Raw genomic sequence first — 10,697 nt, 5'->3', positions numbered from 1 at the left:
ATACACCACTTAAAATAAGTAAGTGTCACTAAACTTGCTTAAAGAATTAAGCCAACAACATATCATTGTCAATAAGTAAATAAATTTAAAAGACAATGATCACAACAATATGAACCACATGCTTTCAATTCAATCATTCTCGAGAATATAACAAAACATAATTAAAAACATATCCATTCAATAATAAAAAGTATTGAAACATAAAATGTAGTTCATAACTTTATTCAGAAAATTATAAATAATAATTTCTAAAAACAAACAGAAAACTAAACTCCCACTAACCCAAAAGATCAAAAGATTCTAAAATGCCCATATTAACAACATGTTTATTAAACAGCACGGCACTTAACCCTTTGGTTAGAGGATCAGCTAACATCGACTCGGTCTTTCAATATTCTATCACAATGTCTCCTTTCTTAACCAAGTCTTTAATAGTGAGATACTTTATTTCCTTATATTTGGAAGCACTACTAATCTCATTATTCTTTGAAAAGAAAACAACAATACTATTATCACAATAGATTAGTATAGGAGAGGAAATAGGATCAACTAGTCGTATCTCTAAAATCAAATTCTTTAACCATAAAGCTTGCAAAGATGCCTCATAACATACGACAAACTCAACATATATAGTAGATGATGTGATTAAAGTCTATTTAACACTTTTTCAAGAAATAGCAGCACCAACAAAAGTGAAAATATAGCCAGAAGTTGACTTTAAATCATCTACACAACCACCAAAATCTGAATCTGAATAACCAACAACTTAAAGATTGTTGACATGCTTATACACAAGCATAAAACTCTTCGTTCTATGCAAATATCTCAAAACTTTATAAGCTGCAACCTAATGATCATGGCCAGGATCAGATAAATATCTCCTAAGAACATCGACCATAAAAGCAATATCAGGTCTAGTGCAAACCTAAGCATACATCAAACTCCCTACTGCACTTGCATATGGGATATTCTTCATTTCTTCTCTTTTCAAGTCGTTCTTAGGACATTGCTGCTTAGTGAACTTGTCCCCTTTCAGAATAGGAACAGAACCAGCTTTACACAAATCCATGTTGAACCTTTTGAGCACACGATTATTGTAAGCTTCTTGAGGTAAGCCAAGAAATTTTCAATTCTTATCATGATAAATCTCAATCTCCAAAACTAAAGATGTCTCTCCAAGATCTTTCATATCAAAATTGGTAGACAGAAAACTTTTGGTCTCATTTAGTAATGACAAATCACTGCTGGCAAGTAAAATATTATCTACATAAAGAACAAGAAAAAATATGATGACTCCCACTGATCTTCATATAAATACATTACTCAAACTTGTTCTCTACAAAACCAAACGATGTCACAACCTTGTCAAACTTCAAGTACCACTGGCGAGATGCCTGTTTGAGACCATAAATGGATCGTTTTAACTTGCAAACCAAGTTTTCATTTCCATTTTCCTCGAAGCCTTCAGGTTGAGAGATATAGACTTCCTCATTCAATTCTCCATTCAGAAAAGTAGTTTTAACATCCATTTGATGCAACTCTAAATCAAAATGCGCAACTAAGGCCATAATAATTCTGAATGAATCTTTAGTGGAAACATGTGAGAAAGTTTCAGTGTAATCAATACCTTCTCTTTGAGTAAAGCCTTTAGCCACTAAACACGCTTTAAACCTTTCAATCTGTCCCTTTTTATCCCTTTTAGTTTTTAAAATCCACTTACAACCTATTGGTTTGAAACCATCAGGTAATAGAACTAACTTTCACATATACATTATTTTTGTCCATGAACTTAATCTCATCATCCATAGCTTCTATCCATTTTGAAGAATGTGGACAATTAAGTGCTTCACTATAAGTAAGAGTTTCCACAAAATGACCAAGATCACATTCACCTTCTCCAAGGTAAATAAAATTATCATCACACCTTATTGACATCTTTTGTCTTTGAGATCTCCATATAGGAGGTACTTCTGGAATAACCTCTATTTGTTGAACATCATTTTGAATGACATATTCCACAATTGGAATTTCTTCAATAACAGGATCTTCATTAACAACAGGAGCTTCTTCATTAATAGGTCCTTCATCAATAATAGAACCCTTGTCATCTTAGATATTAGGAGCAATATATTCATCAGCAATGGGAGTGTTATCAACTAGAGTAAGAATAAGACTGCTATTATTATCATCTCTTGAAAAAGACATAGGAATACAAATTCCTTTAGATGACTCTCCCATTTCAAGAGATGTTGAAGGAATTTTTTCAGCAACATCAAATTCCAGAAATTTAGCAGTCTGAGATTCAACAATTCGCGTACCACGAGTGGGACAGTAAAAGCGATAGCCTTTTGAGCGCATTGGATAACCAATGAAATAACAGCGATTTGTTCTCGGATCTAACTTTTTCAAATTAGGATCATAAATCTTTACTTCAGCTGGACAACCCCATACTCGAAGATGATTAAGACTAGGCTTCCGCCCAGTCCACAACTCAAAAGGTGTCTTGGGAACAGATTTATTGGGAACACGATTTAAAATATAAGTTGCAGTCATAAGTGCTTCACCCCATAAAAACTCTGGAAGATTTGTTCTACTCATCATACTTCTAACCATATCCATGAGAGTGCGATTTCTCCTTTCAGCAACGCCATTTTGCTCAGGTGAACCAGGCATAGTGTATTGAGCAACTATACCATTTTCTTGTAAGTACTCTGCAAAAAGCCCCATGTGTTGTCCAGTTACGTATAACGACCATAATATTCTCCTCCACGATCAGAATGAACAACTTTGATGACTCTTCCTAATTGTTTCTCAACCTCATTTCGAAAAATTTTGAGTTTATCAAGGGCGTCAGATTTTTCTTTAATTAAATAGGTGAATCCATAACGAGAAAAATCATCGATAAAAGTGATAAAATACTTATTTCTGCACAACGTGGTGGAATAAGGACCACTGATGTCTGTGTGGATAATTTCCAATAAAGATTGACTGCGGTTTGCAGTCTTCTTTCTTGTTTTAGTCAATTTTCCACGAGTACAATCAACACAAGTATCCCAATCAGAAGCATCAAGAGGAGGAAGTATTTCAGATTTAATTAAACGATCAACCCTTTCTCTGGAAATATGACCCAATCTTTTGTGCCATAACAATAAGGATGTTTCCTTAATATGAGGTCTTTTACCCACAGTATTCACAACATTAAAAGAGGAATCTAAAGGAGCCAATGACAACTTGTAAAGACCATCAGAATAAAAGCAATTTCCAATAATTCGAGAGTCAAGCATAATGTCAACATTATCATTTGCAAAATGAAAAGAATATCCTTGTTTAACCAAAAGCGGAAGCGAAACTAAATTCCTTTTAAAAGTAGGAACATAAAAAGTATTGTTCAGAATAATCTTATCACGAGACTGTAATTCAAGAATAAATGTTCCAACATAGATAACGTCAACTCCAACATCATTGCCCACTTTAAGCTTGGACTCCCTCTCACTTGGCTTCCTGAGATCCCTTAGCCCCTGTAAGGAAGCAGAAACATGAACAGTAGCACCACTGTCTAACCACCAAGAATCAATAGGAACATCAACTAGATTAGATTCAAAACAAACACATGCCAAAGGATTACCTGATTGTGCTTGCTTCTTTTCTAACTAAGTCTTAAATTTGTGACAGTCCGTTCTCCGATGCCCAAATTTTTCACAAAAGTAACACTTCACATTAGAGTATTTGGACTTTCCATTGTTATTCTTCTGTTTATTCTTATGCTCCTTATTATTACCATTCTGTTTAGTAGCACCATCATTTTTATTCTTGAATTTTCCTTTTCCTTTGTTGGGCTTGAGGTGAGAAACATAGTTAGCAGATTCATTCTTCTCCCTTTTAAGCTTGCTTTCTTCAGCTACACACTGAGAAATTAGGTCGCTGATAGTCCATGTTTGATTGTAAGTGTTGTATGCTGTCTTGATTAGGCTGAAAGAGGCAGGAAGAGCATGAAGAGCTCGATGAATAATGAAAGAGTCAGGAAGAGGAATATTATGATCTTTTAACTTGGACTGAACATTCACCAATTTCAGAATAAAATCTCGCACTCCTTTTAATTCATCATACTTAATGGTTGTCATTTCATCCATAAGATGTCCAGCTTCAGCGTTTTCACCAGTGTCGTATAATTTTTCTACAGCATTGAAAAACTCTTTGGCATTTGTAGTGTCTGGCAAACCACTCAATAGATGTTCAGGAATGGATCTTTTCATAGTAAGAAGACTAAGTCGACTTGACTTTTCCCATTGTGCATGATGAGTTCTCTCGGCAGTTGTACTGGAGTCAGTAAGATCAGCAGGTCTTTCTTCTCGTAGGCACAAGTCCATATCCATTATGCCTAAAGTAAATTCCACATCTCGTTTCCATGTCTTGTAGTTGGAAGCATTCAAAATATGGATGGAAGCATTATTGTTGTTCACAGAAAAGGAGACTGAAAAAATTCAAAAATTAAAACTTGAATAAGCAATATGAGCAATGTATTAGAAAATATTGTAGAATCAACTGGTCATTATAAACTCCCCTTTGGGGTGAGAATATAACACACACATGATCTACCTTCATGAAGTTAACAACAAAGAAAAAAATACATATCATTTAAGAATTTTATTACCTTTGGGCAAATAAATTTCTTAAAAATATGTATTAATTCAAGCAAAAAATAATAATAAATTTATATATTTAAATTATTACCTTTGGGCAAATAATTAAAATATATACATTTAATATTAACTCACTTCATGGAATGTGAACTAATATATGTAAATACTACCTTTGGGCAAGTAATTACACATATAGTCAACCAAAAATATAATATTTTCTTCAACATGTGAAATTTGGTGATAAAACAATCATTGAAAATTAATAATTTTCAACCAAATTTCTAAAAGAGATATATAATTGCTTTTATTATATTGATAAAAAAAATAAAGTGTCCACCATAACACATTATTTTTATATCAAATAATCAAGTTTTATAACTTTAGAACAACAATTAATGGAAAAATGTGAAATAAAGAATATTGGTGGAGATTACATAGTCAAGATAAATTAAACAAGAGAGTGACTATGTCTTATGGGACGAGAAGAAACTCAAAAAATTTTCTATGATTTACGGATTTTGAAAAATCATCAAAAATTATTTTTAATAATTTTTTTTTAACTGCATAATTATCATTAAAATAATAATAATTATTAAACGGAGTCAAAAAATTAATTAAAAATCATAGAAAAATCAGAAATTGAATTTTAATAACGCTGAAAAAAAAACGTCGAAAAACGACATCCCAGGAGCCCTCACGCGCCCCCACGCGCCGCCTGCGCGAGTGGGCTTCGCGGCTGGGCTGGTTCTTCTTCCTCCAGCCGGTTCCTGCAAGCGGGTCACGCGACCCGGTTCGGCCCAGTCGGGTCTGTGGTGTTTTCCGGCCAAAAAATCGACGAAAACACGCGATTCTTGATGGGTTTTGTTCGGGAATCGATTTCTAATCAATCTAAATGTCTAATTTCGGCTATTAATTTCTAAAAAACAATAGATCTAAAGAAAAGCTATCCAAAAATAAAGAACATAAAAAAATTGATTTGGAATATCAATCTTAATCAAAATACAAAATTAATCATTTAAGAACATTCATAAACAATTAATAATGAGATATCTATAATCAATTTTAGATTAAAAACAATAAAATCAAAATACACAATTATAATTTCACATTATAATCATATAAACCCTAAAACTTTAAAATTAAAATTCTCTTAATATATACAATGATTTCATGTATATAATATATCAATTGAAAGAGAATTTAACGATCAATAAAACCCCTAAATTTTTAAGATTTATAAACAAAAAATTACACATAAAATAATAACGAAATTGATATGAAATTATGGATAATTAACATATACAAATTAATTATACTAATTATAGGTTCTAAATCATATACAATAGGCAATCTGATACCACATGTTAGAAAATTAATAATATACCCAAGATCTATTTGTATATAACATAGAACACAATAGTAATATATAATAATTAGGTATGTGTACCTGATTGATCCATAGCAATTATCTCTGTTTGATTCACAGCAGTTACTCCAATTTGATAGTGCAATACTATCAACTAAGTCTTCCTCCCTAGATCTCTAAATCAGAAGCAGTTTATTTATCTGATTATCAAAAGGTATACAATTGTGATGAGACAATATGTATTTATAGAGTTAGGGAGGGGACTTAGCTACAAAACCATGAATTGAAATTTGGGCCTGCTCATCAAAGGCTTCAGTCAACTAGAAAAGCCCACACTTCTGCTTCACCTAGACTTTACACACAGATGCTAAGCCCATTAGCAATTGATCACCAACAACATGGGCTAACACAGCAAAGAACTATCCAATCAACCCAAGTTTTAATAAAACCAATAAAACTTAATGTAAGCCCAAATAAAAAGTCTAACATTCGCAACATCAAAAAGTAACCCAATATTTTTTAAAATAATTCGATACCTGAAATATTAAATTTGGTTGATGTGTTATATTTCTTACACATGTAACCTATTGACAAATCAAAAGTAACCTGATGTTTGCTAAAGTAACTTGGAACCTGAAATATTAAATTAGGTTTAGTGTGTTATATTTTGACTGGTTTTAATGCAAAAGTAACATGTTTTTTTGTTTTTGTCTTTTTGTCTTTTATCCTGCTTTCTAAAGTAACTTGGTACCTGAGAATATAAATAAAATATCATTGTATTCCTTTATAAAATATAATATCAAAATGTTAATTTATATTCAAATAAATAAAAAAAAATACTTTGTAATAATTAAGTTAAAAATAAAATAAACCTTCTACATATATTAATAAATAGATTTCTTTAAAGAAAAAATAAAATAGAAATTTAAGTTAAGAAAGAATGATTATGTAGAGTTAAAATAAATAAAATAATTATAATATAAAAATAATATAAATGTATATATATATTAATGATTTGCTTTAAAAAATATTAGAAATCTCTAAACATAACTTAATAAAATGAAAATATGGCTTTATTTAATAAAAACTTAAAAATATGGAAATAATTTTCCAAACAACTAACTTAAATTGTAAAAAAGCCATAAGTTAAGTAAATCTCTAATTTTTCCATATCTATGAAATTTAAGAAAAAAATGTCATATTCTACGTAATTTCCTCAATTAATTAGTATAGATAATAGGCCTATCAAGCCCTTTAAAATAAATAAATAATAAAAAAAAAGATTTTTATAAAAATATTGAATTTTAAATAAAATTTTATAATTTTACTATCACACGGATTATTTTACGAAAATACTCTCTTTTTATAAAACAACCGTAAAATAATAAAACAGAACAATTAAAACAGTAGTGGAACAATTAAAAAAATAACCGTAGAACAACTGTGAAAATTTAACACAGTACACTGTATAAAACTTACACAGTGTTTTTGAAGAAAAAAAAATCGCCTTGCTTTATAAAAGTAAAAAAATTAGAAATTTCAACATGTAGTCTAAAAAATCTTAAAAAAAATGACAATAAGAGTATCTCCAATGTGGTATTATAAAGTTGAAGTCTAATTATAGTACATAATGTGGTCTCACTACAACATTTTAAGTCAATAGCGGCGGACTTATTAGCGGCGGACCCCCTCCGCCGCTATTAACATAGGTATTAGCGGCGGAGAGTGGGGTCCGCCGCTATTGTTGGCCGTGTTTATTTTTTTTTTTGAAATCATATTAGCGGCGGGCAGTCCGTCGCAACTGCTCCGCCGCTAATACTAATAGCGGCGGACCCGCCGCTATTGCTCCGCCGCTAATAGTATTAGCGGCGGGCTCCGCCGCTAATAGTCCGCCGCTAATGAGTGGGCGGGAAAATTCCCGCCCGTTACATTTGAAAGTATTAGCGGAGGGGTATTAGCGGCGGACCCCGCCGCTAATAGTAATCAGTTTTTTTTTTAAAAAAAAAATAAATTAATTATTATTAGCGGCGGGGTCCGCCGCTAATACCCCGCCACTAAAATGCCTATATAAACCCCATCAGACCCAGTTTTACCATTTTTCGTTTTCTTTCAAAAAAAAATCAAACCCTAAAATTTTTTCCCTCCGCCTCCCCCAACCGCATCAGCCCACTCCGAAGCCTCACTTCCCAAACCGCCTCCGTGAGCCACCACTTGCTCCGCCACTGCCGCCTCCGAAGCCTCTGTTTTAAGGTATTTATATTATATAGATTTATATTTTTGATTTGTATAATTTAATTTTTTGTTTTATGTTTGAAATGTTTTTTGAAATGTTAGGAATTGTAATGTATAATGTATATATTGTTTTTAATATTTCGTATTCTGTGAATATATATATATAAATTTGTGTAATTTTTAGGTTATGTAAATTGCAATATATTAGGTGTTTTAGAATGTGTATATATATAGATCTGTGTAGTTTTTAGTATATATAATTTGTAATATTATTATTAGTATATATATATATAAAAGAATAGTATATATTGTGTATATATATATAATAATCTTTATTTGTGTATATATATATAATAATCTGTATTTGTGTATATATGTTAACTGTTTATATATATATATTTGATATGGGTATTTTTTGATTTATTTGTGTATATATTTTCACTGTATATATATATTTTTGATTTGGGTATTTATTGTTTTATATACTATTTGTGTTTTTACTTCACTGTATATATATATATAATTTTGATATATATTGTTTTATTTTGGTTTATATATACACTGTGGATATATATATATATGATTTTTGGTTATATTTTTTAAATATAATGTATTATTTGTATATTATATATATAATAATGTTATTTTTGTTTATATAAGTATATATTATATATATATTATTTTGTATAGTTATATAAATATTTTATTGTTGTATTTTTTTATTTACATTTTTTAATTATTTTGTGGAATTGAAATTATTTATTAATGTTTATTTGTTGTTGTTATATTATAATTTGTATTTAATGTAATTAATTTTGTTTAGTATATTAAGTATGAATTATCATGATAATATAGTGAGAATAGTGAAAAAGTTATCAAATATAATTTTAGGATGTAAGTTTTGTAATTTCACATATTTTAAATAAAGAAAAATAAAAACAATGAAAAAAATAAAAAAGTATAATAAAAATGAATTTTTTTATTTTAATATAAATTGTAATTAAACTAATAAACTTTTATGTTTGGTATTAATAAATTGTAAGTTTTGTAATTTCACATATATGTTTGTGATAATTTTATTATTTTAAAAAATTAAGATTAATAATGGAATTAAAAAATTATAATTTAATATAAATTTATTTTATAAAAATAAAGTTTTAATTTTATAAATTAAATATTTCTCAAAAAAAAAATTTAAAAAATTCAATAAAAAATTGAACTTTTAATTTTATAAATTAAATAAAAAAATTAGTTTAAATTATAATATATTATATAAATTTTTAAATAATATATTTTTTTTAAAATAAATAATTCTTAAAAAAGAGATTAATTATTTTTTTAATTTAAAATTATTGGTAATTAAATGAATAAAGTTTTTTAAATAAATTAGTTTAAACTATAATAAGTTATTACTTTTTTTTTTATATAAATTAATAAATAACATAAAAATTAAAATATTTTTAAAGAGTAATTTGTTCATTTTTTTAATTTAAGTTGTAAATATTAATGAATAAAATTTTTATTTAAATGTGTAATTCATAAAATATGTAAATCATAAAATATTTAACCCACGCTTTGACAATTTCGTTCAAACGTATAGTCAGTCGCAGTCGCCTGGTGGTTCGTCTTCTCAGTGTCATGCCGCTCCTCCGGAACAGCAACAACAACCTCCTTCGCAACCACAATTTCAGCCTTCCTCGCAACAACAATTCCAAAATTTGTCACAGCAGCAATTTGAAATTTTTTTGCGAGCGAACCCCAATCTTTTCCTCGGGCCAGTCTCCTCGGCCAGCAACAACGAGCCTCCGCTCCGCCAATGGGGAATCAGTTCTTATACCGAACACCGTCAGAGTCTCCTCCGCTCGGCTCAAACTTTGCTGATTTTGGATTATTTGGGAGTTCATCGCAGGAGAACCAATTTTTTTCAACTCCCATTTTCAACCAAGCTGAGCTCGGTAATTTGACGCTGGGTTTATCATCAGACCAAGCGTATGTGCCTTCTCCGCCACGGGCTTCGGGGACTCGTACCGAAAATAATCCAGATCAAGACTTCATAATTAGAGACCTGAATGAAGATGTTAATGAATAATTTATTTATGTTTTGTAATAATTTAGTTTAATTTTGAGACAATATTTTATTAAGATTAATATGTTAAAGTTAATTACTTTGGAGACAATTTTAAATTATTAATAATATTTAATTATTAATGAAGATTAATATTTAGTTTAATTATATTAATTAGATTTATTTATTAAATATTTAATTATTTATTTATATATAATATAAATAAATTTATATATAATATAAATAAATTTTTAAAAATAATTACTATTTTTTTTTTATTCTGGTGTGTTGTAGCGGCGGAGCAATAGCGGCGGGACCCCGCCGCTATTGCCCTGTGTCAGTCTCGAAACACGAAGTCTGACACAGGGCAATAGCGGCGGGGTCCCGCCGCTAT

The sequence above is a fragment of the Cannabis sativa genome, chromosome 4 (assembly GCF_029168945.1).
Source record: "Cannabis sativa cultivar Pink pepper isolate KNU-18-1 chromosome 4, ASM2916894v1, whole genome shotgun sequence".
NCBI lineage: Eukaryota > Viridiplantae > Streptophyta > Magnoliopsida > Rosales > Cannabaceae > Cannabis > Cannabis sativa.
The sequence above is the reverse complement of the archived record's forward strand: the minus strand, read 5'-3'. Positions refer to the sequence as shown.